General features: G+C 35.9%; 1 long non-coding RNA gene across 2 annotated transcripts; it reads left to right on the top strand.

Annotated features, from left to right (window-relative positions):
* The first annotated feature begins 160 nt into the window (after window positions 1-160).
* On the top strand, window positions 161-27348 carry LOC309494377. 2 transcript variants are annotated; one of them, XR_014204304.1, is made up of 5 exons: window positions 161-287; window positions 3162-3257; window positions 17325-17400; window positions 21034-21178; window positions 26354-27348. It is a non-coding gene; the product is annotated as an uncharacterized lncRNA (long non-coding RNA). The 2 variants fall into 2 exon arrangements; XR_014204303.1 differs by lacking the exon at window positions 17325-17400.

The raw sequence follows: 27348 nt of genomic DNA, 5'->3' as shown, positions 1-27348 counted from the left end.
CTGCAGTTTTAAGGAGAAAATACTCTGTTAATTTTAAGTTAATCACATTCTGCCTTCATTGTAGTATTCAACGCTTACTTTCCACAACCAATGGATAAAGTCAAGTCCCACCCTATGTTTTTCCCCGTTCGATAGTGGTTTCGTATTCTCAGTCACAGCTTCCGTTTCATGCTGACTTTTGGTCAGAGTTACTAAGTCTGATTAATTCATCTGCAGGTCTGTTGAATCATTTTCAGCCACCAGCTGTTTGCAGAGACGGCACAATACGGGTCTCTAAGGAAATTTAGGTAGGTACTACTTTTTCCTGTTCCCACAAAAAGACAGTGGTATCATGTACCCTTCGGTGGTGTACAAAATATATCTTCGGTCTCTCCTGCAGACCTCCTCCTGCACCACCTGACAGATTTAAAGTGTGAGAACAGAGATAGCCTTACAAAAAAAGTACTTTAGGATTACCATGGTACAGGGTATCAGATGCAGATGGTAATACCATTGTACTTTGATAGTTCTAGCATGTTGCTGAAAGATTACCATATTCATGTGCTATTTCGTGTAGCATTCCAAAGTACTTCAGAAAATACCATGATGTGTTAGCATGGAATATGTCATAAAAACCAAAGTATGACCATGGTATATATCCAAAAAAACAATCATATTACTATGGTATCATGTCATTAACATCACATATTAATCACAGAAAGGATGTATCAGACATTTGTGGAGTAAAAAAAGAAATTTTGCGATATTAAGCAGCTTTTCTCTGAAGCTTTTACTCTTTTCTACTTGTCTTCAACTGTTGTTTTTATGAAAGTCGTGAAAGGAAAAGTGTGTTTACACCAGGAAAAGAGAGGGGGAATGTGTATGTGGTGTGTGTGTTCATATCACTGACAGCCGAGCGAGGTTATGAAAACAGTCATTCTTCCCGTCATCGCTTCATAGCCGGTGATTTAGCGGCGAGCCGCCCCGGTGCTGCAGTAAAACGGCAGGCAGAGATTTACAGTGCACTCTGGGATATCACTCAGCCCAGGGGCCACCTTGCCACATCGTCCCAGCTCACCTGCTACTGTGTTTTACCAGCCAAGCCTGAACACCCCCTACACCCCCCAGACCTCACACACCCCAAACCCACTGGACCTCATTCAGAGAGTTAAGCTTCTGATTGATCAATAGAAACATCAATCAGACCTGACTGATAATAACTTGTTGAATGTGAATAGAGACTTCAAGGATTTTCTGGGAAATGAACTGTGCAGAACACAATACAAATGTCATTATTAATATCTCTCTATCTCTCTCTCTCTCTCTCTCTCTCTCTCTCTCTCTCTCTCTCTCTGTCTCTCTCTCTCTCTATATATATATATATATACACACACACACACACACACACACTCTATATAAACACTATATATACTTTATACATAGTATACTATATATTAATACTATATATACACACACAACTGAAGAAAAGACAAGCTAGTTGAAAAAACACCAGCAAACTAAGAAATCATCTTCATCAGTTTGACAACATATGTGCTACAAATACTCACAATGCAACCAAAAACAGAAATGTGTTGGAATTGAAAATACTTTATAGCACTCCAATAACATCAAAAGTAGTTAAATAGATCACTATAGAACCGGGCATCTGTAATCTGAATTATATTTAACAAAATTGCTGAAACTACAAGATCAGCTTTTCAATATGGGATTTTCAGTTGTAATACGGTTATTGTGGTCCATATTAATGTTATCACTGATATTTCAACAATGCATAATCAACGTAATTTATCTCTTGAAAATGACCAATTTCATTTCAGATTGTTTAATCTGTCAAATTGTAATATGGACATTCCCGCTCACTGCTGTCATGAACTGCTTATGTAAGTTGCATACCGTGACTAAAGAATCACTGCAAATGTGTCATGCATGACAAATATCTTTCCTCATGATCTTTTTTATATCTGCTATTTCTATGCTAACAATAATTGATTATGTCATGCCTCAATGCATTGTCTGTCACATTTTCTTCAGGGGCAGCGTAATTGGTTTGCCATGCTCTCTCCTCTTGGGCTGAATGCTTACTAGATGACATTAGCCTACTGGTGTTACTTTATCCACTGGTATCTCTGAATGTATTCTTTTAAGGCAGCATCTGTTATTTTATGTGTTCTATGACCGGGTCCCATAAAGATAACAGCATGCATGGCATAAAATGGATCTATATTTGTAGATCCACAGTCCAACTTGTAGCAGATTTGAGATCAGAAATTCTGCTGTATATGAAAAATGCTTTTTTATTAACTTATAGATATTCAAGCATGATTATTTATATTATTCTGTAATTCACATGCATTTGATGGACACTTCTATCTAAAACGTGATGTTTTTGATGCACTTAAAATATTATTTTCAGTAGAATACAAATTCAGGTTTTGTAAGTGCAAACAGCACAAAGTGTTTGTTTGAAGTATTTAAAAAAAGATATTAATAGCATTTATTTAAAAAAATTGTCATGCAGAGTTTTAGGAGTGATGACCCTATTTATGTGCTGGAGTATCAAAATGTGTGGATGAGTCAGGGCATTTATGAAAAATAAAAGGTTATATGGTTCCATAAAGAGCCTTTGACATCCATGGAACCTTTCAAATGTACAAAAGCTTTTTTATGTTGGAAAAGAGTTCTTTGGATCAAAGAACTGTTCACTGAAAGGTTGTTTGGGGGACCAAAACTGGTTCTTCTATGGTATTTCTGTGAAACCCCCTTTTTTTGGGAAACTTTATTTTTAAGTGTGTGCGACTGAGTCAACATCAAACTTAAAAATAAATGCATTTAGTGTTGAAATCCTCAGTATAGTGCTCTGTTTAATTTGTGATTCTGACGGCAATGGCAATGGTGGTTTTCCATGCTGTCCTGCTCTGACTGGTTAATGTTGTTTTGTTGTCGTCCATGTGACTAATGGAGAGAGCATGTGTTTACTTTCGTCACCATGTGTTTACCTCAAACTACAGGGACTGTCGTAAATGTCGGCATGATGCCTGGCTGTGTGTGTGTGTGTGTGTGTGTGTGTGTGTGTGTGTGTGTGTGTGTGTGTGTGTGTGTGTGTGACGGTGTGAACAGGAGCGGAGACATAACCCTTGATAACACCTGTTTCCTGTTTTCAGGTGATCAGTGCTAGATTTGTTGGACAGGGCCGAAGATCAATTGGTCACAGAAACCCCCATCTTCCCCCAGTGTAGAGCGTGGGAAAGTCTGATTGGGTGAGTGTGCATTGAATTATTAACAGAGTGACTGTGTACAGTATATTATTCAGGATTAACTCTGAAAAAAATAATAATAAAGTGTATCTGTTTGTGCACCAATAGTCTACATACAGTATATCATGTATGTAGTATTTCATTGTATGATATATATATATACAGTGCTATGCATAAGTTTAGACGCCCATGCTAAAGTTGACTAAAAAGAGGAATAAAAAATCATCTTTTGGAAATTGAACTTAATGCCTTAATTAAAAAAATTTGGAAAAATCCAACCTTTAAGGACACCAATTTTCTTTGTGAATGAATAATGTATCGTAAATAAATAAATGTTCTTCCTTAAAATACAGGGTACATAAGTCTGGACACCCCTATGTTAAATTCCCATAGAGGCAGGCAGATTTTTATTTTTAAAGGCCAGTTACTTCATGGATCCAGGATACTATGCATCCTGATGAAGTTCCCTTGGCCTTTGGAATTAAAATAGCCCCACATCATCACATAGCCTTCACCATACCTAGAGATTGGCATGGAGTACTTTCCATAAGATCATCTCTCAATGCAAATCAAACCAGCTATTAGGCTAACTGAAATAAAACCATGCCAATCTCTAGGTATGTGCTATGTGCTACTTTAGCATGGGTGTCTAAACTTATGCATAGCACTGTATATATATATATATATATATATACACGCACACACACACACAATCTTTCACTGTGCGGTTATAGTAAAATTAGTTTTGATCACCTTTGATCTGTGTCTGTTTATAGTTCTATAGTTAGTTGTCTTAACCTATAAAAAGAAGGTGATATGTATTTTCTTTATGCTGTTCAACAGGTCAAAAAGTTCTTATCTCTTGTCCGTGACACTTTTTTTTTTTCTTCCTTCCTAATATCTTTATAATGTGACCTGTTGCTACAAACCACATTTTTATGATAAAAGAACTCATTTATTCTCTTTGTAGCTTTGTAAAGAGACAATTATGTTGTAAAATTTGGGATGAGTGCGCCTCATTCAAAGATGTTGTACCAATATGAAGATGTTAATGGAAAAATGATGTCATGCATTTTAACCTGTAGAACATGTCCAGACCTATTCATTTTGTCTTTTCTTCTCCCATAATAACCTTTGGTTAAACTCAATTTCAAACCGAACACTCAATTTACTGAAGCCAAGTTCTTTAATTTTGAGGAATACATGCAGCACTTCAAGAATGAAGTGCATTTCTAAGATTTTCAATATCTTAGTTTTGATTATATTGAAAATGTTCAAAGGCTCATCAATTGAACAGAATGGATGGATGAATGGACAGATAAGTTGATATATAAATGGATAAACACCACTGGCAGTGCTATGGTACAGAGATGCTAATACCATGGTGCTTTTGTATATACTGTGAATGGCTACCATATTTAGGTACAATAAAAATACATGTCCAAAAAATGACCAAAAAAAGCTTGTATTCCATGGCACATGTCCAAAATTCATGATTAAGAGAGATGTTATATTGGAGTATTACACACAAGCAGAAAGACATTTTGAAAATGAGATCTTCAATAAATTACATTACTGAAAAGATATATGTCAGTTTGGCAGATGAGATTTCGTCCAAGTAGAGTGAATTGTCATTATTTTGAGATGAATTTCTCATATTCCACACCAAACACACACAGCAGGGTGATCTTTCTCCCAGGTCAGGAGGTACATGGGAATTATCACTTTTGGAGACTCTCACCTGTTTTCTTTGTGACCATACAAATCTCTGTGTCCCACGTCCAACATGTGAAACTGCTGTGTATGCGTGGACTCAAACATATGTCTTTCAGATGGTGTCTGTCTCTGTGATTTAATGTTCAGGAGTGTGTGAATCCACATGAATATATCAGTATATCAGATTGCAATTGATATTGGAATTTTATTTGTTGTTGGGCAGTTTCAGTATAATGTTTATAAAGGTCCTTATCAATAAATTCCTTCTAATGTCTTAAATGGTACAGCTTTATAAAACTTGAGTAGCAACCTTGTAGTTGCCTCATAGATTTCCATTAATTTAGTCGTCGCTAAAATCTAAATTTTCAAATGCAAATTTATATCAATTCAAATTCTGCCATAATTTGCTTATAAAGTCAACATATAATTATGTTGGCAGTGAGTTCACAACATGCTCTCTCACCTCACACCTTTTCCTAACATACTGTGATGCGACAGATGGGAAGTTATCACTAGAGAGCATTAATTTCTTTCGCATTATCCTCAATAATTATGTGTGACAAAGAAAACAGCGCAAACCCATTCAGCAACTACATACACAGGAAGCACTCAGTTCAGCATGGGATTACTGTATATCTGAAGGGGTTTCTTTTCTGAAGGGCCTCATCTGTCCAATGAATGTTTGTTTAATTTTTCCTCATGCCAAATCACTTCATTTGTTATGAAATTAGGCCTTCTGTACCATCCTGCCTTAAATGGGCTATATGTAAGAATTTTCATGTATGAATTTTGCCTGGAAAATCAAAAGGATTAGGTAACAATTATGCGCCTTTCCCGAGAGCCTCTCTTTTGTACTATGAAACGAATGCTTCAGTACGTTCAGGATAATGCCGAAAGAGCTATTCTGTACTGTAATGTCAATGTGTTATGCAAAGAAAAGGGATTAAAAGTCAAACTATAGTATCACATAGCCAGATTAGGCTATGTAGTCTAGTCTCAAATATATTTTATAATCAAAGTATCATTATTTTATTTTATTTACCTCATCTGTCAACATGAATCGCAGGCCTTGTGCAAACATATCCACATCACTATGCTTTCTGCTGCTTTCTCACCGCTGTCATTTTTTGTTGTTTTTAGGCCTACTTTATTATAATAGGAAAGCGCTCAGCACATATTTACATATTCATCTAACCGTCATTCTCAGAAGCTTGGATGGCATCTGGATGTTTTTCTTTTGAATTGTATGGGAAAAATGAAAAACAACTTCGCTCTGAGTATATCATGGCACTGAAACACGTTCAGTCTCTTGCATGTTGTGCGAGCACGAGCAATAAGTTGCTGGCTGTAGTTCACTTAAAGGTAGGGTAGGCAATTTTGGAGGCTAGCAATCTTTGAAAGCATAAGATCCCACCCTCCCTTCAGAGCGTTTCCAAAGCCATGCCTCCAAAACACATGAAGCGTCACGAGACGAGAGAAGGCGTTTCATTACCTCATGTCTCAAACCACATAACATTACAATAGTAATGACTAAACAAATTACAGAGCTCTTTCTTGTACCACCTGACTGCTGCAGATTCGTTTCGACGTTGATAGTGTTGACTGAAACTCAAAAATCTGAGTCTGAGGACGTGAACCGCTCCAAGTAGAACGTCACGGGTTGCCATCTCGTAATTACAGTTAAGACAGGCGTGAGACTTCCACAGAAGATATGTACATGTTTATATATTTAGACTGCTTCTTTTGTTGATTGCTATCAGAATGCGAAGAGAGTTTTAAATTAGCATTACAAAAATTGTTAATAAAAACAATTGACCTCCCCAAACTTAAACTGCCTCCGATGTCGCTAATAACAAGGGTTTCTGAATTCTACATAATGATATAGCACCTTTATGTAATCGTTATTTTCGAAATTGAGGGTTTCCTGAATCTTTTGAAACAGGTTTGATGTTTATGTTGCTCTTTATTTTTACAAAAATTTGGGCATTTAGATCTCGTGTATTGACAATGTCCTGGTATTATCGCTTATAGAATAATATTTTAGCTTCAGAATGAGAAACTAATGAAGTTATTCATGTTTAAGAATCATAAATCACAGAAGTGGGGATCAATTAATTGCGGAGAGTAATTGCAACAGAGTTGCTAAAAGAATTATACAAATCAGGGAAATGATGCAAATATAGCCTCAAAATTGTAATTTGCACAGCGCAATTCAGTTCTGAGCGCTTCCGTTCCATGGAAAGCAGGCTGTAAAACCATAACGTTAATCTATAATGACCCCAATTTGCATAAAAAGGAGGGCGTATATTTGCACATTTAGCGCCTGGTTAAACTGGATTGGGTGGTTAGTGAATAAGAATGGTTTCGGCGCTGAAATACAGCATGCAACTGTTCACTGAATTCCCCACTGTGTGTCTTACCATCCCTTTTTTATCTCTTTATTTACTCGCCCTCTCTTTTTTATATAAATGTCAGTTGTACATTGCGCGAGTGATGATCTAAAAGCTTATAGAGAGAGAAAGGTCAGTCGTGATGGTTAATTGATTTTATAGTGACATTGGAGGAGAGTGGAAGGAAATTGCTGTCTCTTATGAGTCCCATTTTACCCAGGGCTAACATGACACTGTGACAGTATTATTTGGCTCAGCAGTCTGGGAAAGGCGGCTATCATATTGCTATTATATCACCCATCCACAATCATTTAGATTACACACACAATTCTCTCACATCAATTACGTTATTATACCCAAAGACATTCGCAGACAAACTGAGGACTGCAATGCAAAGCCTATAGCGGGAGCGACGCACATTCACGCTAACACATCCACTGTTTAGGGGGAGATTGGGGTTTTATTGGCCGAGCCGGTGGAGCGGGACTGCAGGATAATGGGTAGTTATCCTGCCCGCCGTTTCGGCTTGCCAGAGCACAGAGTCTTCACGAATAAAACGCAAGAATCGCTGTAATCGGAAGCTAAACAGGAATTTTTCCGAGGGCGCAGGGATGTTTAGCCCCCTGCTGATTGGCCTGGATACCAGGGGCCCGAGCAATCTCATTCCACTTTACAGAGAGAGAGCCTTGTCAAGGTCAGCGGAATGTAAAGTCAGATTGAAAGGGAGATAGGAGGGAGATGCTGTTAGATTCACTATATCTTTCTGTTCTCTTTCCATTACAGTGACTCATATTCAGTCTGACACTAGACTCTAAACCCGGGGATGGTGGATAACGCGGGAACAGAGAGAGCTCACAGCTGTCACTCATGATGATTGATTGGCAGGGGCATGTATGATGGTTCACTAGAGCTCATTTGATCTGAAGAGTCCCAGTTGTGTTTATGAGTGAGTGCTTATGCATAAATTAATACATACTTTAGACAAATATGATTTTTTTTTAAAGAGCAATAGTAAGTTAATGTCAGTAGATTATAGAGTAAAGTAAAAGTTGATATATTTATGTTTATACATTAATAAATATTATTTAATGCCATAGAGCAGGGATACTCAATCTTTTAGATGCCACGGAGCCCCAAATATGATCATCCTCATGTGAGGGATGCCATAAATAACCAATTTATACACTGAAAAAATTATATTATAAATATTAACTTTATATTAAGTTACAGTATATATATTTTTTTCTACTCACTATAGTATGTAATGTACTATAACGTACTGTTACATGTTTAATTTATTTGTTTAAAAAAAAGTAATATTGTATTTAATCAAAATTAATCTATTTAATATATTAATAACTAACTTTTTATTTTAATCACATTATTTTTTTATTTTTTTTAATAAATTTTTATTTTTTTACAGTTTTTCTCTAGACTTTTTCACAGACCCCAACCACCACCCCGGGGGGTCCCAGGATCCAGTTTGAAAACTCTACCACAGAGGTTCTTTAGATTAATAAAAGCGTGTGGATTTCAATGTATGTTACGACATCAGTCCATGCTTTAAGCTAGAAGCCGTTGTAATATCTGCAGTATTGTCATATCTGATCTTAAATGTTTTATGATTGAGATCTCAATGAGTTCACATTCTGTGCTCTGAAATCAATAGCTGTCACTGTCTATCAGTAGAAGACATATGAGCTACACAAAGACACACACACACACACACACATTTAATCACATGCATTGTCATTTCAGATTTAAAAAGCAAAATGACAATTATTTATTTATTAAATGATATATAAAGATGTTGTTTGATTGATAGTAGACTTCAAACTGCAGCAAGAGTAGTGTATTCACACAGCCCTGGACCACAAAACCAGTCACATATTTTTAAATTGATATTTATACATTATATGAAAGCTGAATAAATAAGCTTTCCTTTGATGTATGGTTTGTTAGGATAGGAGAATATTTGGCCGGGATACAACTATTTGAAAATCTGGAATCTGAAGGTGCAAAAAAAAATCTAAACATTGAGAAAATCACCTTTAAAGTTCTACACTTATGTTGGCGATTGTGCTGCATTCACTCACAAAAATAAATGTTTTATATATTTATGGTTGGAAATTTACAAAATATCTTCATGGAAAGTGATCTTTACTTAATATCCTAATGATTTTTGGCATATAAGAAAAATCGATAATTTTGTCCCATACAATGTATTGTTGGCTATTGTAAATATACCAGTGCGACTTATGACTGGTTTTGTGATCCAGGGTCACATATAATATAATAATAGTTGTCATAACCCACAGACTAATATAATTGTAATTACACTAATATATAATTACACTGCTATTTCAAGTTTTTTTTTTGTTTTTTTGTTTTTTTTTAAGAAATTAATACTTTTATTCAGCAAGGATGTATTAAATAAATCAAAAGTAACACTCAAAATTTCACATTGGTTTTTTTTAATTGTTTTTTAAAGTAATGGCTGCTGAAAAGGAATAAATTACATTTCAAAATATATTACAATAGAAAACTGTTTTAAATTAATCATATTTAACAATCTCATGGTTTTTACTGTATTTTTGATCAAATAAATGCAGCCTTGAAGAGCATAAGAGGTTTATTTAAAAAACATTAGCAGAATATTACCGACCTCAAACTTTTGAACGGTTATGTTGAAAAACATAAAAAATTAAGTTTGTGTTGATGTGCTAAGATCATTAAATTACGCTAATGATTTTGTATAATTTCATAGTTCAGTTGACTCTTTTCACTGTTGAAAGCAATGATTGACAAAGATGCATGTGTTAATGCCATCAAGTCATCACTGACAACTCGGGTATACGTTATGCATCAAGATACCAAATGATAATTCCAATACCTCAAATGGCAGTAAATTTGAGACATTTGCATTTTAAACACCATTAGTGTACTCAATTTGTTCTGAAAGAGACATGTGGTCTTTTATGTAAATGAATGTAGCATTTAGCATTATTGCAACTGTGTATATAATTGAGCTAACATGTGTATTAGGGATATGTTTAATTTATTAGAGTCAGGCCCATCAGAGACAATAACTGTTTTGAATGCACTTAGGCATTGTTTAAGTCATATGGCAAAAAATTCCAATTCCAATTTATCCCACAATACAGGAAATGGATGACTATAATGATCCGACCTGAATTCAGCAAATTAAGGCTGCAACAATCCTTATCTGAACCTTTGTTCTTCATTTCTGACCAATGCTAATTTAGCTGGTCTAGGCTGTTTTTCCCCAGCAGTTTGCATTTGGATTTCACATTCAGCAGGCAAATTAAAGCTTTTTCGAAAGCCAAGTACCTACTTTGATTCTGAGGGAATTACAAAATGTGTTTCATAAATGAAACGGAGGATTAATTGATTAATTGATAAATGTAATGACGTTCTTTTCACATGCGACATCTCCGTGGTAGAGCCTGCGTAGTCTATTCATCTACTGGGATACGAGAAGTCGAGAACTGACAGTAATTACTGCAGATGAGGCGGCTGACAAGCTTATCAAACGGGATTCAAAAACCAGCAGCAACATCAAAGAAGTGCAATTTATACACATCAAAAAACAGCTTTAGCCCTCGGTGCTTCACTTACACACTTACAGCGCATCAAACAACTTAAGTGCCTGTGCTTCACTCCAACAATACATCTGTCTCTCACTCATGGCGATCACTCGAAGTACCAAAAACACCTTGTGGGACTTATCAAATAGTTGTTTTTAGGAAAAATCAAGAGTGTCAAACCATTACGTGAACAAAGCTGAAATGTCTGCAATGCTTCATATTCATTGTTTATAATGCTGTGGGAGATGATAATATTTAACTTTGGCAACATATTTAGAATTTTAGTCAAATGTGTCAGATTTTGTTACCATCCCGCATCCAGCTAATACTAAGATGATCACAAGCAATCCGAATATAAATTACTAATGTGTATATATATATTTGCTCAAAGGTTTTAGAGACGGGCAGATTAGACATTAAATAATCTTTGACTTAATTAACATTTTTAATGAGGAACATTTAGCTTTGAATGTACAGTATGTGCCCCAGTGAAGGGTTTTGTTGAAGGTCCACTTTGGTCACACTTACCAAGACAGCACATTACATAGATTATTTTTTGAAGTTTACTTAAACACTGCTACCTTAAAGGGAAAGTTCACCCCAAAATACTCATTCTTTCATTATCTACTCAAAACCTCGTGTTGCTTCAAATCGTGTTGTGACCCAAAAAAAAAAAAAAAATGCAGAGACATTTTTCAAAATACCTTCTGTTGTGTTTTGACATAAGGACAGAATTTTCATTTCTGGTAAACTATCCTTTTAGGAACTGTATATAGAAAACCCATGTCTGGCATATATAAATTCAGCCTGTTTTAATTTTTAGAAGTATTAGAGTTTTTAAGCAATTAGTGTTTGATAAATTAAAGTCAGCATGAAAAAGAAGTCGCTATAGTCTTTTCTTCCCTGTTGTGACGTAAATCCGAGTGAAACGGCTTCTTTAACAATGTAGGACCACAGGGTTTCCGCAGATCCTTAAAAAGTCATAAATTTGATTTTTCAAATTTAAGGCCATAAAAAGTCATATTTTTACTTATGAAAGGTCTTAAATTTCTATGGCAATTTGACGTAGACATCTGTTTAATTTTCCAAATTAAACTATCTAATTAGCGTACTTTTTTATTTATTCTTTCTTTGTGGATTTGCTTGTTCACGTGACATTTCGGGTCACATTCGCGGCAGCATTACATCTGTCTCCTGCACGCGAAACATGTGGAGAGAAGAAGCAAGTTGATAAATGTCCGTTGAATTGTAAGTTAATTCTTTTTGTGCAAATGCGTGTGCGATGTGTATTGTCTATTATGATACTGTAATCATTGTTTTAACTGTACGAGGCACTGCGACCTGACATCGCATTGGTCTCTCGTGCTTTCACTGCAGTAGGTACGTCCTCAAATGAGATTTTGTCTTATATTTATATCATATTATGTTGTTATCATACAATATCACATAAGCAAGAGTGCCGTTTTCCCGTGCACAATAGTAAATGTGATATTTATTTTATATAACAGTTAAATTAACAATAAGTTAACATTGTTGAGTACATATTGTCAATATTGTTTGTTTTCCCTTTATTTCACCAACGAGAATTTCTAAATGAAACCATAGCAGAGTCTCAGTGCAACAGACAGCGACGAGTTTTTGACTGAAATCCGAGTTTTGAACGAATCAATTTAATGATTCAATAAACAATCACTTGCTTTTCCTAAATGAATCAGCCATTTGAACGAATCGGTTGAATGAATGACTCCCTTTTTAGTTAGCGTTTAGTTTGACATTTAAAGTACCCTTTAATTAAAATGTTAATATTAGAAATCAGTTCATATTTAAATATTGAATAAAAAAATAGCTTTATTTATGGAATAGTAAATGCAGTGTAAATATATTAATGCCAGTTCTGATGCCGCTTCTGTGTCTCCTCTGCACTGCAAAGATGGATTTTGATATAATGATTTAATTTGACTGGTAACAGTGGTATTGTGTTATTATTCTAATAGAAGTTGAATGTTACAATTTGACATAAAAGGTGATGCATACATCTACAAATGTCCATATATAGGTGAAAATGCCCCTAGAAATCAATTTAAGGTGGCAAATATTGACCCTTTATAAAAATGTTCATTTCTGTCAGTGCTGTGAACTGACCACTGCATAGAATATGAAAAATATGAATATCTTCGTGAGTCAGTTGTCAACAACAGGCCTAAACATGGCACCAGTACAAAAACATTATCTAATATCTATAATAAAATATTATCTAATTATTATAAACAAAACTTTGAATATCGAGACTAATGCATGGTATTAATTTGGATTTCTTCGGGTCTTAAAAAGCCTTAAATTTGACTTTAAAAAGTCTGCAGAAACCCTGAGGACAGGGCTTGATTTTGTACATTGAGAATTGATTGGATCATTGGGTGGTAGTGGTTTGTTATTGGATGATCTCATGTGAGTGACAGGTTGCCCCGCCCTCACACCAGTTAATACATCATCAGAGAAGAGATGTCACTGCAATTGCAGTTCTTTTGATTAAAGATTGAGGGCACATATAAAAAAGAAGAATAATGTGCACGGAAAAATCTTTTATAATAAATACTCCAATATTCCATTGAAAAATTTGAACTGTCAATTTTGATTTCACGGTGACTTTAACATAACACATTCTAACCAGCAGTTGTCTTTTCTCTTTCACCTGCTGTTTGCAGTGGAGTTAAGAGCAGGTTTAGAGTAATCTACTCTGGCAGTCTGTTTCAATGGACACTAACAAGTGAGTGTGAAAGAAAGGCAGCTCTAATGTCTCAATCATTTACTGCTCATTGGTTTCTACCTGAGCTATTCATGGTTTAACAGAGGAAATGCATGAGTGTAACCATCCGGATCAACTCATTCATACATTTGAGCATGCATTGCACACGTGTGCGTACATGATTAACACTGTATTTCTTTTTTTAATTTTACGCCAAGCCGATTTCCTTTGAGCTACCCAGAATCCAAATATACATGCCGGATATCTTTGAGAGACTAGTTGCATCCCAATTTGCACACTGTCAAAGATGAGAATTGGTGCATCCCAAATCATACAAAAATCAAATGTGTTTAAAATAAGATGCCTGTAAAAGTGCTTGGATTGCATGACCTACTATTTCTGATGGATTTTCAAACTGTGTATTCATGCATGCTTTTTTGGCTACTACACTTTGCGCAAAAAAGGGTTTGTGACGGTTCCTTTGCAACTCCTTGAGTGAGAAATGGCAAGGAATGAAACCTCAGTCTGCTGTACAGTGTTTTTTTATGTATGAACTTTTGCAACATGAACTTGTAAGGTAATGAATTTAGCTTTTGAGCTAAAACAAACAGCATTTGACAAAGGGTTCTGTGAAATCACAATGCAATTTTGACATATTATATCATAATACTGGCCCACTGAAATATTGTATATCACCAGAAATGTACATACTATAAATTGAGATGCAGTGCATGGCTTTTATTCCTTAACTTTATTACTTAACTTTAAAGGGTTAGTTCACCAAAAAAAAAAAAAATTCTGTCATTAATTACTCACCTTCATGTCGTTCCAAACCCGTAAGACTTTCGTTCATCCTCGGGAGAACAAATTAAGATCTTTTTGATTAAATCTAAGAGCTTTCTGTCCCTTTATTGACAGCTCTGCAACAACCACTTTCAATCCCCAGAAAGGTAGTGCGTTGGAGATTTAATATTTTGTAAATAGAATGGTAAATTATGTTTTTTGCGCAAACAAAGCACTCGCGTTGCTTCATAAAATTGAGGTTAAACCACTGGAGTCACATTAATTACTCGAATGATGTCTTTACTACCTTTCTGGGGATTGAAAGTGGTAGTTGCGCAACTGTCAATGGAGGGACAGAAAGCTCTCAGATTTTATCAAAAATATCTTAATTTGTGTTCTGAAGATGAACAAAAAGTCTTACGTGTTTGGAATGAAATGAGGGCGAGTTATTAATGACAAAATTTTCATTTTGGGTGAACTATCCCTTTAAGATGAACATGCTTTCGCAACCCATTTTACTTTCATAAACTTCCATAGCCTTATTTATGAGTGCAACTGTAAGAAGGAGGGCAAAAGTTTATTTGTTATTCATCAGACAATTAATTATTTTTATATATATATATACATATATATATATATATATAATTAATCTGTGCATATTATATATATATAGAGAGAGAGAGAGAGAGAGAGAGAGAGAGAGAGAGAGAGAGAGAGAGAAAATGACCTTTTACTAGAATAAAATTAATCAGTGCATGTTATTCCTATATATATATATATGTATATGTGTGTGTGTGTGTGTATATACATATATATACTCCGCTTCGCGTCGGGGTCCTGATCAGACTGTCAGGGTTGTATTCGCTATAACAACCGCCTCGCTCTACATTATCCCATATATATATATATATATATATGTATAGGAATAACATGCACTGATTAATTTTATTCTAGTAAAAGGTCATTTTGTCAATATGTTGTTACTTTAAACCAAAGGAGATTCATTTGATAGCCTGCCAGTGATTGTAATTTCAGGGAGAATAGCATGAATTCACATTTTTTATAGTTCACATTCAAATACAGTTTCAATGTAATCCAGTTTCAGAAAGTGACCAACTGCAAGGAAACACAGAGAGTACTTCTTTTCAGCCCCCCTTTCTGTGTGTGTGTGTGTGTGTGTGTGTGTGTGTGTGTGTGTGTGTGTGTGTGTGTGTGTGTGTGTGTGTGTGTGTGTGTGTGTGTGTGTGTGTGTGTGTGTGTGTGTGTGTGTGTGTGTGTGTGTGTGTGTGTGTGTGTGTGTGTGTGTGTGTGTGTGTGTGTGTGTGTCTGTCTCACCCTTTTCACTCTCTGATAGCTGTTAGGTGGTAGATAAAGAGATTGGAGTGTTTTATTGATCTGAGCGTCCGGACTACAGCAAGACCAATGACCTCCAATCAACACCTGCCAAGACAGTTTAGAGCTCACGTTCTGAGAACGCTCACGAGAACACACACCTATAGATAAACACCCCCATCGCTTTCCTTACGCATCGATCAGCTAATCAGGGTTAACGAGGAAGTGTGTACATTCAGAAATCAAGCTCAAGCGCAGATTGAAATTGAATAAAGAGTTACCACTGGTTGCACTACTGAAACATGGTGTCCTACATTACATTCATCTCAGTTCCATCCCCTCCTCCCTCTTTACACATTAGTTAGCCAATTACTGAGTGGGACTGGGGAAGGGGTCATATTCTCCAGAGGAGAGGGAAGTGTCAGACACCGCTAGACTTATATGCGTGCACACACACACATAAGACAAACTAATCATTCCAGAGAGATCATACTGTATGTGCCTCCCTGTACATATGTTATATGCATACTTGTTTTTGTAGTAAATTTATTTATTACATTTATATTTTTTGACATCTTTATACTCAAACTTACAATAAGGTAAGGCAGAAATGTCACTTACCAGAGTAGCTAATATAATATAATATATCAGCTACCTAACCTGATAATTGCATTATATTATATTATATCACATCAATCATATTATATTATATTGCTGCATGCTAAACAGGCTCCAAAAATCACACAAAATGTAATTAATTTGAACTTGTTGTTTATTTTGTGATAATTATCAACCGACTGTATTATCTTGCTTATTGCAAAGCTGTTTAACAAATAATGGACATTTATTTAATTTATAAATAATATACATTTATAAATTAAAAAAAATAAATTACAATTAACATGTCTGTTGATTTTGTTATAATTACCATCTGACTCTATCTTGGTTATTGTAAGGCTAACAAATACATAAATAATGGACATGAAATATTGATCTCTATTATTTTATAATGTGAGAAGAGTGAGGCTGTGAATTGATATGAAACTATACCAAATATATTTGAAGGCGTATATTTGCTCAGATTGACCAATCAGAATCAAGCGTTCCAGAAATAGCTTAGTCATGTAGGTTTATATATATATATATATATATATATATACAGTGTATATGTTGTTTTTAAAAGTGCCTTATTCAACTATAAATGAATTTTTTTTTTAAACGAAACTTATTTTTACACTTTTCTTGAAACTTTTTTTTCTTTCTGTTTTACAATGCCTTTTCTGTTCTGTTCCAAAAATGCTAATTGTTCCATCAGACCAGAGTTGGTCTTTCCTTGTTGGTGTGTGTGTGTGTGTGTGTGTGTGTGTGTGTGTGTGTGTGTGTGTGTGTGTGTGTGTGTGTGTGTGTGTGTGTGTGTGTGTGTGTGTGTGTGTGTGTGTGTGTGTGTGTGTGTGTGTGTGTGTGTGTGTGTGTGTGTGTGTGTGTGTGTTATTATTAGACAATCAGTTTCACCGCCTTGCCAGTCCACTACCCACAATTCCAGTGCTGCACTGGGACTTTCCTGATGAAAGAATGTGAGTATGTGGTTGTCTATTAAGATATGTAAATTTCTAATCTCTCAAAGCCCGCTTTCACACCATCCTCTCCCTCTTTCTCTCTCCCACACTCTTCCCTCGCTTCTTTTTCGCTGCCTCTCATGTCAACAGCAGTATTATAGTGATTTGTGTAGTGTATTTCAGAACTGTCTTTTGAGAGCACAGCTCATTGCTAATTAGAATCATAGAGGATGAACAAAGCTGGATGTCAGGCTTTAATTAGTACAGCACAAACGTATATTTCAGCACACACACTCTAAGCAGGTATTCACAAACACTTTATGCACATCAACACTTAAAATGCAATTATACTTCTGCCAATCACAGTCGTCACCGTCTACAGCAGCTGTACTGGTGACACTGTAATACCTCAAATCTTCTGCTGAATGTTCCTGGTGTCCTGCTGGACACCACAAAATCTATGAGCGCAGAACATTCCCAACAGGCACATCTGACCGTTCTGGGGGAAAAATTAAACAAGAGCCAGGGAAAGACAAATGAGATTGGAAGGACACAGATAGGTGTGGACAGCATAGGACATGCATCATCAGGAATCAATGACGCATATGAAGTAAAGCCGAATATGGACGTTTACTATAGGTTATACTGTCAGAAAACGATGCAAATTGATTAATGTGGATGATGCACTGTAAGGGTGCAAATGAGAAACGCTACGGTTTGTGAAAGTGTTGTTCTGGTTGTAATTGTGACCATCCTTAATGAATGAATAACATTCAAAATTTTCCTGTGATGGCAAGGCTGTATTTTCAGCATCATTCCTCCAGTCTCCAGTGTCACATGATCCTTCAGAAATCATTCTAATATGCTGATTTGCTGCTCAAGAAACATTTCTTATTATTATTAATGTTGTAAATAGTTGCTTAATATCTATAATCATTTGTTTTTCCAGGATTCTTTAATGAACAAAGTTCAAAAGAACAGCATTTATTTGGAATAGAAATCTTTTGTGACATTATAAATGTCATCACTGTCAGTTTTCTATCTATTTTAATGCATCTTTGCCTAATTAAAATATTAATTTCTTTACGAGAACAATCGTACTGACCCCAAACCTTTGAACGGTATATATATATAAGTTGTTTGTTGAAAGATTTTAAAATATCTGGCCATTAAAAACCTTGATAGATAGATATATCAGTCTATTAAGAGATGACAAAGTTGTGCTGTTATAATGCAACACTCAGACAATAAAAGATAATGAAGCTAATAAAACTGGGGAGAGGAAAATGCAACTCAGTGTGTGGAGCATGTTAAGGAGTTTGATCCAATATACTGATAATGTACAAGCAGCTCAGGGAGACTTTCTTGAGGTTTTTCCATTTCTTTGTTGTTGTTTTTGTTGTTGTTGTAAAAGTCCATTATAAATTCCATATATTTTTTTATTTAGTTGTAAAAAGGCAAACACAATAAAAACACACTGGTACATTTGAGCTAACTCAAGGATGTCAAGTATAGGGGGATAAATTGACATTTTTTAGGTAAGTTTTATAATTTGTTTAAAATGTTTGAAAACATATAACTTTATAACATTTATTTTTATAGACTGATCATTTAATTTTAAATAATTATATAAAAATTTATTAAAATGACTGTCATTGATCAAAACGTATATAATGATCCAATACATCATTAATCCTTCTTCCAAAACATGTTTTTGTCTTACCGTGATTCACTATGGTAAGCCAGTTATAAGTGTTTATATTTTAGACCTGATGGGATGATTTACACGGGAATTTGCGTACACAAGTCACTCGCTCTTGTGTCTCGTCATATCTGTAAATGGAGAAAATTTGCTCCGCCTACTTTGACGAGTGTTTGGTGCGGGACTCGAATAGGTTAGCTTTCACAACGAGTGAGAAAGTTTGACATGGAGCAGCTAAATCAGCCGTTAAAAAATAAATCACCCGTTAGTCTGCTGGCAAAACGAGAATGTGACAGAGCTCGTAATAAAACCAGAATCAACATTGGTTTGGGTTTTCAGAGATGGAGAGAACTGAGGGATATGAATTGTTGTAAAAGTGAGGCGAAGATGGTGTTTTATTACTCAACAGGTGAGTAAGGTGTTTAACTGAACAGATAAATTGCCATATGTCGCTCTCTAACAGAGTTCATTGTAAAGCACTGTCTATTGTGAAGGGTCATTTCATTATGGTTGTTGTAGCGCTGTGCTGGAATTTATTTTCAAGGAAGTACCGTATTAATGGGTAAAACTACAGTAACATATTCAGCTGGTCAGCTTGAGATCTTTTCCATCTAAACTGGTTATATCTCCCAAGCCTAGAAGTGAATGTTTAATGAGCAGTAGAATAATTCATCCACTCAGTCAAGCACAACCAAAACAATGTTCTTCTGCAAAAATGCATGCAGTTAACAAATTAACATTTCTATTGTTTTATGAGCAGTAGACTAATTCATCCACACAGTCAAGCACAACCAAAAAAATGTATTCTGCAAAATGCATGCGGTTAAAAAATTAACATTTAATATTTCTGTTATTTTTACATTTTTGCGAATTTTGTTTCATAGTTGTTTTATTGTTTAAATATTGCTGACTTGGATGTTTAATGTCATATTCCTTTGTGACAACTTACCCCATATATGTTCCAGCTATTGGAAGCATGTCATCTTTTTGTGGTTAACAGTGGAAATGTCCTATAGCTTTTTTTGTAGCTAAGGCTGTGTCTGTACAGAAAATTACTTTCAAAAGTAAATCCACCCTGAGGAATATTCACTGGAGTAAAAAGTGAAACAACTAGCACAAGTTTCCCTTATATGTAAAAAAAAAAATATTATTACTAAATGTATGTGACTATATTACAGAAACACTTTTATAGGCTATATATTTTCATAAATATATTTTTTATACATTTATCTCATTAACCATTAACATTTTATTGCAATTTTGAAGCCATATCAAATCTCCATTTCTTTTCCATTTTTTTCACTCTCTCTCGCTCTGCCTCGGGTCTTATGGGTGCTAGACGGGGAGACATTTAATCGGCCGAATCGAGCTTTCATATCTATTACAAAAATCAAATAATGCACCATGATTTACTCCCCCTAGCAACCAAGGCGCAGAGCCATAGCAACTGGCATAGCCCAAGGTGCTAGGTTTAATCAGGTTGAAAATATTTCAATTATTGTGTTGGTTTTGAGTGTGTGCGTGTGCGTGTGCGTGTGTGTGTATGTGTATGTGTGACCTAACTCGGGATCAGTTTGATTTTAACAGGTAGTAGAAATCGTGTGGTAAGAGGAAATGGAATCACTGGCGTTTTACCTTTGTGTTGGAGAGTGTGTGTGTGTGTGTGTGTGTGTGTGTGTGTGTGTGTGTGTGTGTGTGTGTGTGTGTGTGTGTGTGTGTGTGTGTGTGTGTGTGTGTGTGTGTGTGTGTGTGTGTGTGTGTGTGTGTGTGTGTGTGTGTGTGTGTGTGTGTGTGTGTGTGTGTGTGTGTGTGTGTGTTGGATCTGTGACATTTGATTCTTGACTTTCCTGACAGAATCTGTGCACAAAACATCAAATCTTATCCAGCTGATTTTAAATGAGTCTCTCTCTGTCTTTGTCTGTCTGTCTCTCACTCTCTCTGTTGTTTAGTGTTAAATATTCACGCAGCTCGTTCACAGTCCCAGGAAGACGCATCAGCTCCCATTTAGCACTTGGTGTTTAGGGAAATACCACCCGAAACCTGGAAACCTTCAGGGGATAAACACAACTCGCAAGGATAACGCATATAAAATGTGTGAGTACACGTGAAGAAATGTAAGTGTGTGTTCTAGTTTGATGTCCTTGGTAGGTTGCACACTAAATGAGCTATGGCTGTTATTACTGTGTCTGCTCACCCTAGCGGCCTGGGCAGAGTTCAACCTGAAATTAGTCACGCCTAATACTGCGAACCGCTGGAGTGCTTTGCCTTGAAGGCCAATAGTAGCCTACTGCTTCATATTAGCAATAGCATACAGGATTGGTGATAATTAAAGGTAAGAAAATAATGAATCTTTAGCCGTTAAAATGACATGGACCTGGTTTCACAGACAGGGCTTAGATTAAGCAGGATTAGGCCTTTAGTTAGAACATTTAAAGTTCCCCTGTGGTGAAAATCAAGATTTTAATGTTGTTTATATGTCTATGTGGTCTTTTTAATATGCTTTAAGGAAAAACATGTACAAATGCATAAGTCAACAACACCATTGCTGAGTATTTTCTCCTTAAAACTGCAGTGAACCAACAGTCTTAAAAACTCGGTTTGAAATCGCGGGTGTTTCTGACGTCACAAACTACCTTGTAACCAATCAGGTCGACGTGTGATCGTAAACGAGTGGATCTCTGAGCTGGTGTGAGTGAGTGGAGGCGGGGCTAATTTGCATATTCGTAGAACCGCGTATACTAAATGAGGAAAGGGTGTTGAGTTACATTCAGGCTATTTTAAGGCTTTTTTAATTTTATTTTTAGAAAAATATGTAAATATGTCATTTTGGTGATCAAAGATGAGTTTTAAGGGATACAATTATTGACTACAGGGGGACTTTAAGTGGCTTTTATAAATGTGCACCTAGAAAAAAACATTACTGGTGTGCATCTTAAGACAAAACAATGGCTCTGACATATTTTAAGTTATGTCAGTGCAAGTTGCTTTCAGTTAAAACAGTTAAAACATGCATTTTATTCTGGCTTAAGCCTCGTCTGTGAAACCAGGGAAGAAGTCATCATTAGGTGTATTGTCTGCTGAATACTCTTGTTTGCATTTTCTAGATGCTCAATTTAAAGGAGACCTTTAAAATCTTGATTTTGTTTTTTGGGGTCTACTAGAATAGACTTTCATTCTTCAATGTTAAAAAAAAAATAATAATTTTTTTCACATTAACCGTTTTTCCACCATCGGGCCGAACCGTTCTCTTTGCTCAACCATTCTATTCCATGCCAATCCGGCCCAGCCGATATGGATATGGTTTCATTTTCCACTGTGGGGCTGATAACGGATCTCTCTGGAATGTAATACAAATACATCAGTAGTTATTCATTTGTGTTTACGTCGCTCAAATAGCGTGCTTAGCCAGACACAGGGAAACTGCTAGCCAGGCAACCGACAAGTGACCAATCCTGAGTAATGATGTCACTACACGGCTCAAGTGGAAATACAACTGGAACCGTTCCTTATTCTTAGATCCGTTCAACCCGACAGTAGAAAAGCGGTTATACAGTATTTCCCCAATGAAGCCCCTCCTTCAAAAAAAATTCAATGTGCTCTGATTGGTCGGCTGGACCAGTGTGTTGTGATTGGTCAGCTGCTTCAAATGCATTTTGGTAATGTCATGCCCCCTTACCATAACTGCGAGTTTCAACACATAACACAACTCTACCAGCCCTTTCTTCTTCTTTTTTTTTTTTTTTTCTTTGCATATGCCTTGGATGGGATTTATTTAAATTAGGGTTATTTAATGTGTACATTCCCGGAAGAAACTCAAGACAAGGAGTTTCAGGGAGTTCAGAAACAGTGTGCCCTGATATAGAGAATAACTCCCTTTGAACTGGACTTGGTGCTTTGTAACTTTTCAGACTTTTTTTAATGCTCAAACATCTGATCAATGTGTCCATTACAGCAGATGACCAATAACTGTGACACAACATTGTCTCAAATGCTGTATTTCAAGGGCTATTGTGTTTTGAAGTGCCTCCATTATGCTATTTTAAAGGTTCTTAATTTTGTTTTGGAAGTCTCCTACAATAGGTCTAAATGCGTCCAACGTCAAAAAATGCTTTCATTTTCTCATAATACACATTGCAGCATCAACTCTTTTCTCGCAGTGTCTGAAACGTTTTGAGATCAGAGATCTGGTCTCTCTATACCACTCTGTTACGTGAGCCTACTCTGCTCTGATTGGTCAGATGGCTCAGTCTTCTGTGATTGGTTTTATTGTATTAATTGAGTACTCATCCACAGAAAACGGCGTCTTCTCGACATGTCGACAACACAAACCAAACTCTTCCAAGCCTCTGCTACAACTATAGTGCTTGAGGGTCAAAGTAGACATTGTCCGTGGGTAGCCAATGAAAACCATAGGCGGCCGCGGGCTTTATGCAAATTTGTTACAAACCCACGTAGGTTCATTTCAGGCAGTTCAGAATAAATTCATTCTTTTAGGAGACAATAACTCCATTTATCATGCGCTTTGATCTTTGAAACTTTGCATACATTTACATGCACAAACACTACATGAAAGGTAATATCTGAAAAGGCATTATAGGTGAACTTAAAAATTTGACATCCACTATTTACAGAAAGTTTATTAACCATAAAATTGTAAGTACTTTTTTATTTAGAATTAAAATAGTCAAACCTTTTTCGGCTTTTCCTTTTTTAAGCATCAAAATTGCGTCAGTAAAAAAAAAGAGTGAGCAAAAATATTTTCATTATTATTTTTAATTGTGTGAGTGCGTAATGAGTAATTTATATATTCTACATTTATTATGTAGTTTGACTATGGGTTAATTATTTTTGCTTAGCTGATTAACAGCAATGACTTAATTATAATAGTATTCAGTATTCCCTACAGTAGATAGTTAATGGTTTGAACAGCAGTAGGTGAACTCAACTTATTTATTTACTTGAAAATTTTCTTTTTCTAGAATACAGAAAAAATCTTTTTCCTCTTAAGCATTTAACAGTTTTATAATGGTTATTGACATTTACTCAGACATGCTATTTTTGGCAGATGCACACAGCTGTATATCAAAGGTACAGTTCATCATGACTCCACATCTTGTAAACAGTGTAATTGAAATAGAGCTCAACTGTCTTTCTCTTGTTCTTTGACTCTTTTAGCTAAAGGTTTACGAGAGAGAATGAGGGTTAAAAGAGAATGAGAGAACACTCACACAAACCCTTTTTAATTGCAGGAAGACTATGCCCACTGGGCCGCACCAAAGCAAATGGAAACTGAAATAAGATTTGTCAAATGAAACATTGGAAACAATGGACACTATTTAATTTAGCATATGAGTTATGCCAGCTTAAAACCCATTATATCTCATGGACTTGAGCCAAAGAGTGTGTGTGTGTGTGTGTGTGTGTGTGTGTGTGTGTGTGTGTGTGTGTGTGTGTGTGTGTGTGTGTGTGTGTGTGTGTGTGTGTGTGTGTGTGTGTGTGTGTGTGTGTGTGTGTGTGTGTGTGTGTGTGTGTGTGTGTGTGTGTGTGTGTGTGTGTGTTTACAAATGCAATACCAGTGGATGTTTGCTTCATTTTCCCCTTCAAGATAATTTTATATTAATGGGAACTTCCGATCATTTCCTTGTGAAAATTTCGGCACTCCTGTCAACTGATTTTATGCAGAATGTTCAACATGATGGAAATGACTAATCACTGACATCCACTTTACTATTAGCATTTGACCAAATCATTCCAATGCTGTCAGAATAAAGAATACATTTTTTAAACCCAAAGTTCTCAAATTGAATTATGGAATAGCACACTGTCATGATATCAGATTTATATCACCCCCTCTTTACCTCTGTATTTCTTTTCTGAAAATAATTATTATTATAATTTGCAGGATGCAAACTGAAATTCTTTAGCATACAAGATTGGTGATAATTAAAGGTTAAAAAAAAAACTTTCAACAACAATTTTCTATTTTCTTCAATTTCCCCCTCAAGAGAACTTCATATTAATGGGAACTCGATCATTTCCTTGTGAAAATTTCTGCACTCCTGTCATCGAAACAGATTTTGAATGTTCAACATGATGAAAATGACTAATCACTGACTTCAACTTTACTATTAGCATATGACCAATAAACTAACCATGAAAATATCATTGTTAAAAAATAAATAAAGTCATTGTTGCATTAAAGCCCAAAGATCTTAAACTTAATTATGGGATCGCAAGACTTCATTCTATTGGTGCTTTTCCAGTGCATGGTACAGCTCACTTAAATAGTACCACCTCGGCTGAGCTTCCAAGCAAACCGTACCGATACTAAAATGTGACGTGTAAACACTGCAGATCACTGATTGGTCAGAGAGAATCGTCATTACCAGCGTCATTGGATTTGCAACACCAAACCCGAACAAACAAACTTCTTCGTCTTGCAGTGAAAAACATCCACAAGCTGAGAATCAACACCATTCCATTGATATGCTCCATTGCTCCTGTGTTGTGCGTTTCTTTGTGTCGCGCATTTGTTTGTGTCGCGCTTTCGATGATGTCATGGCAGTAGAGGCGGTGCGACTATAACGATCAGTCTATAATCCCACCCACGTTTAAGTGGTACTAAACTGCAGTGGAAAAGCAAACCGAGCTGAGCTGAGCCGATACCATGCAGTGGAAAAGCGGCATATTTGTAGGGTGTGAATTTTTATTTTTTTTTTTTTTATTTTTTTTACTTCTTTACCATACAGAATTAGTGATAATTAAGTTTAGAAAAAGTCTTTCAACTTCTGCAGTTTTCTGTGAGCATCACCCCAACAATTCAGACCAGCCAATGAGACTTTATCACATAACAACCATGCTTAAATATGATCATGTTACCATAGACTTGCTTGTGATGTTAGTCAATATCCCCTAATTCATGCTACTGGTATAGTTTCTCTTCAAACTGTTAATATCCCCATTCTTCATATCCCCATTAGTCTCAGAGTACATTTACACGACAACGATGTTCTAAAAATCTGTGAAAACGACTAAAAACTCTGTATTATGCATGCCAGGGCCAGCAGTCGGCGATGTCACTTTGTAAAGAAAAACTATGGCTATAGACTGAACACGTTATACACATGCATGGCGTCACCATTTTCACAAAATCATGTTTTTGTCGTTTACACAGAGACGATAACGGTATCGTGTTTTTTGTCTCATCCAATCACACACACCTGTGGGTCTGGCAGACTGAATCTTCTCTCTCTCTCTGTCTCTCAGCAGATGCTTGACTGGTCTCTCCCTGCTGGTCCTGGCAGGCTCTGGTGTGGCCAGGGGGTCAGTGCAGTCCAACCCAAAGTAAATAATTAGTGACACTGGCTGGAGCTCTTTGTCTATGTGCATGTGTGTGTATGTGTGAGCGTGTGTGTCTTAATTTGGCTAAAGCTCGCGGCCGTGAAGAGAGATGTCATTATTTACGCCAGATTATGGTTGCCGGGTGCCACCAAGGGAGTCTGTTGCCCATTCCACCGGAAAGCTGGCTTAAGCTGTTTATTTACCATTCCTTGTGAGTGTATGTGTGTGCGAGCGGAGGTTGGCGTTTTTTAATTCGCCTCATCCTCCATTTAACAAGCACTTCAGTGCATTTAGAATGAAATTAAAACTAATTAATTGGGTCTAATGTGATTTTTTTTTTTTTTTTTTATCATTGTTGTTTTTGCTGTATTGGGATTTCCCATTTAACAAGCAGATCTGCCAGTGCTAATTAAAAAATTCTATAATCAAATTGATAACACCTTTAATATGTTATACACTGTGATGTTACATAATCCACCTTGTTTTACTACTTTTTTACTTTGCTATTTTCCTAAAGTTCTTTCCTTTAGGACATAAGGTGTTTTTTTCCTGCATAACTGGTACAGAATATATATATTCAGATGATGAAGTACTAATTTCACCCTATTTCTAACATTTGGAACATCAGTGAAACATCTTTTGGTGATAAAGTGGTTTCATTACATCTTGGAAATGTTATCAAGTCCCTCTAAATTTCATGCTGTCAGTTTAAGAGAGAATTTACTGACATTGTGTTGTTTTTTAATGGTGCTTCAGTAGGTCATTCTTATGAAAACTGGAATAGACATGAAGCCATTACACATATGTCCTACATTTGAGGTTACATTATAGTTTTTATTCAACCTTTAAGATACACATAAAAATAAATGTTATAGCATTTCTACCAAGGGTGGCATTGTAAACATGTCTTTTAATTATTCATC

The sequence above is a fragment of the Leuciscus leuciscus genome (genome assembly GCF_965113295.1).
Source record: "Leuciscus leuciscus genome assembly, chromosome: 3".
In the NCBI taxonomy this organism is placed as follows: domain Eukaryota; kingdom Metazoa; phylum Chordata; class Actinopteri; order Cypriniformes; family Leuciscidae; genus Leuciscus; species Leuciscus leuciscus.
The sequence above is the reverse complement of the archived record's forward strand: the minus strand, read 5'-3'. Positions and strand labels throughout refer to the sequence as shown.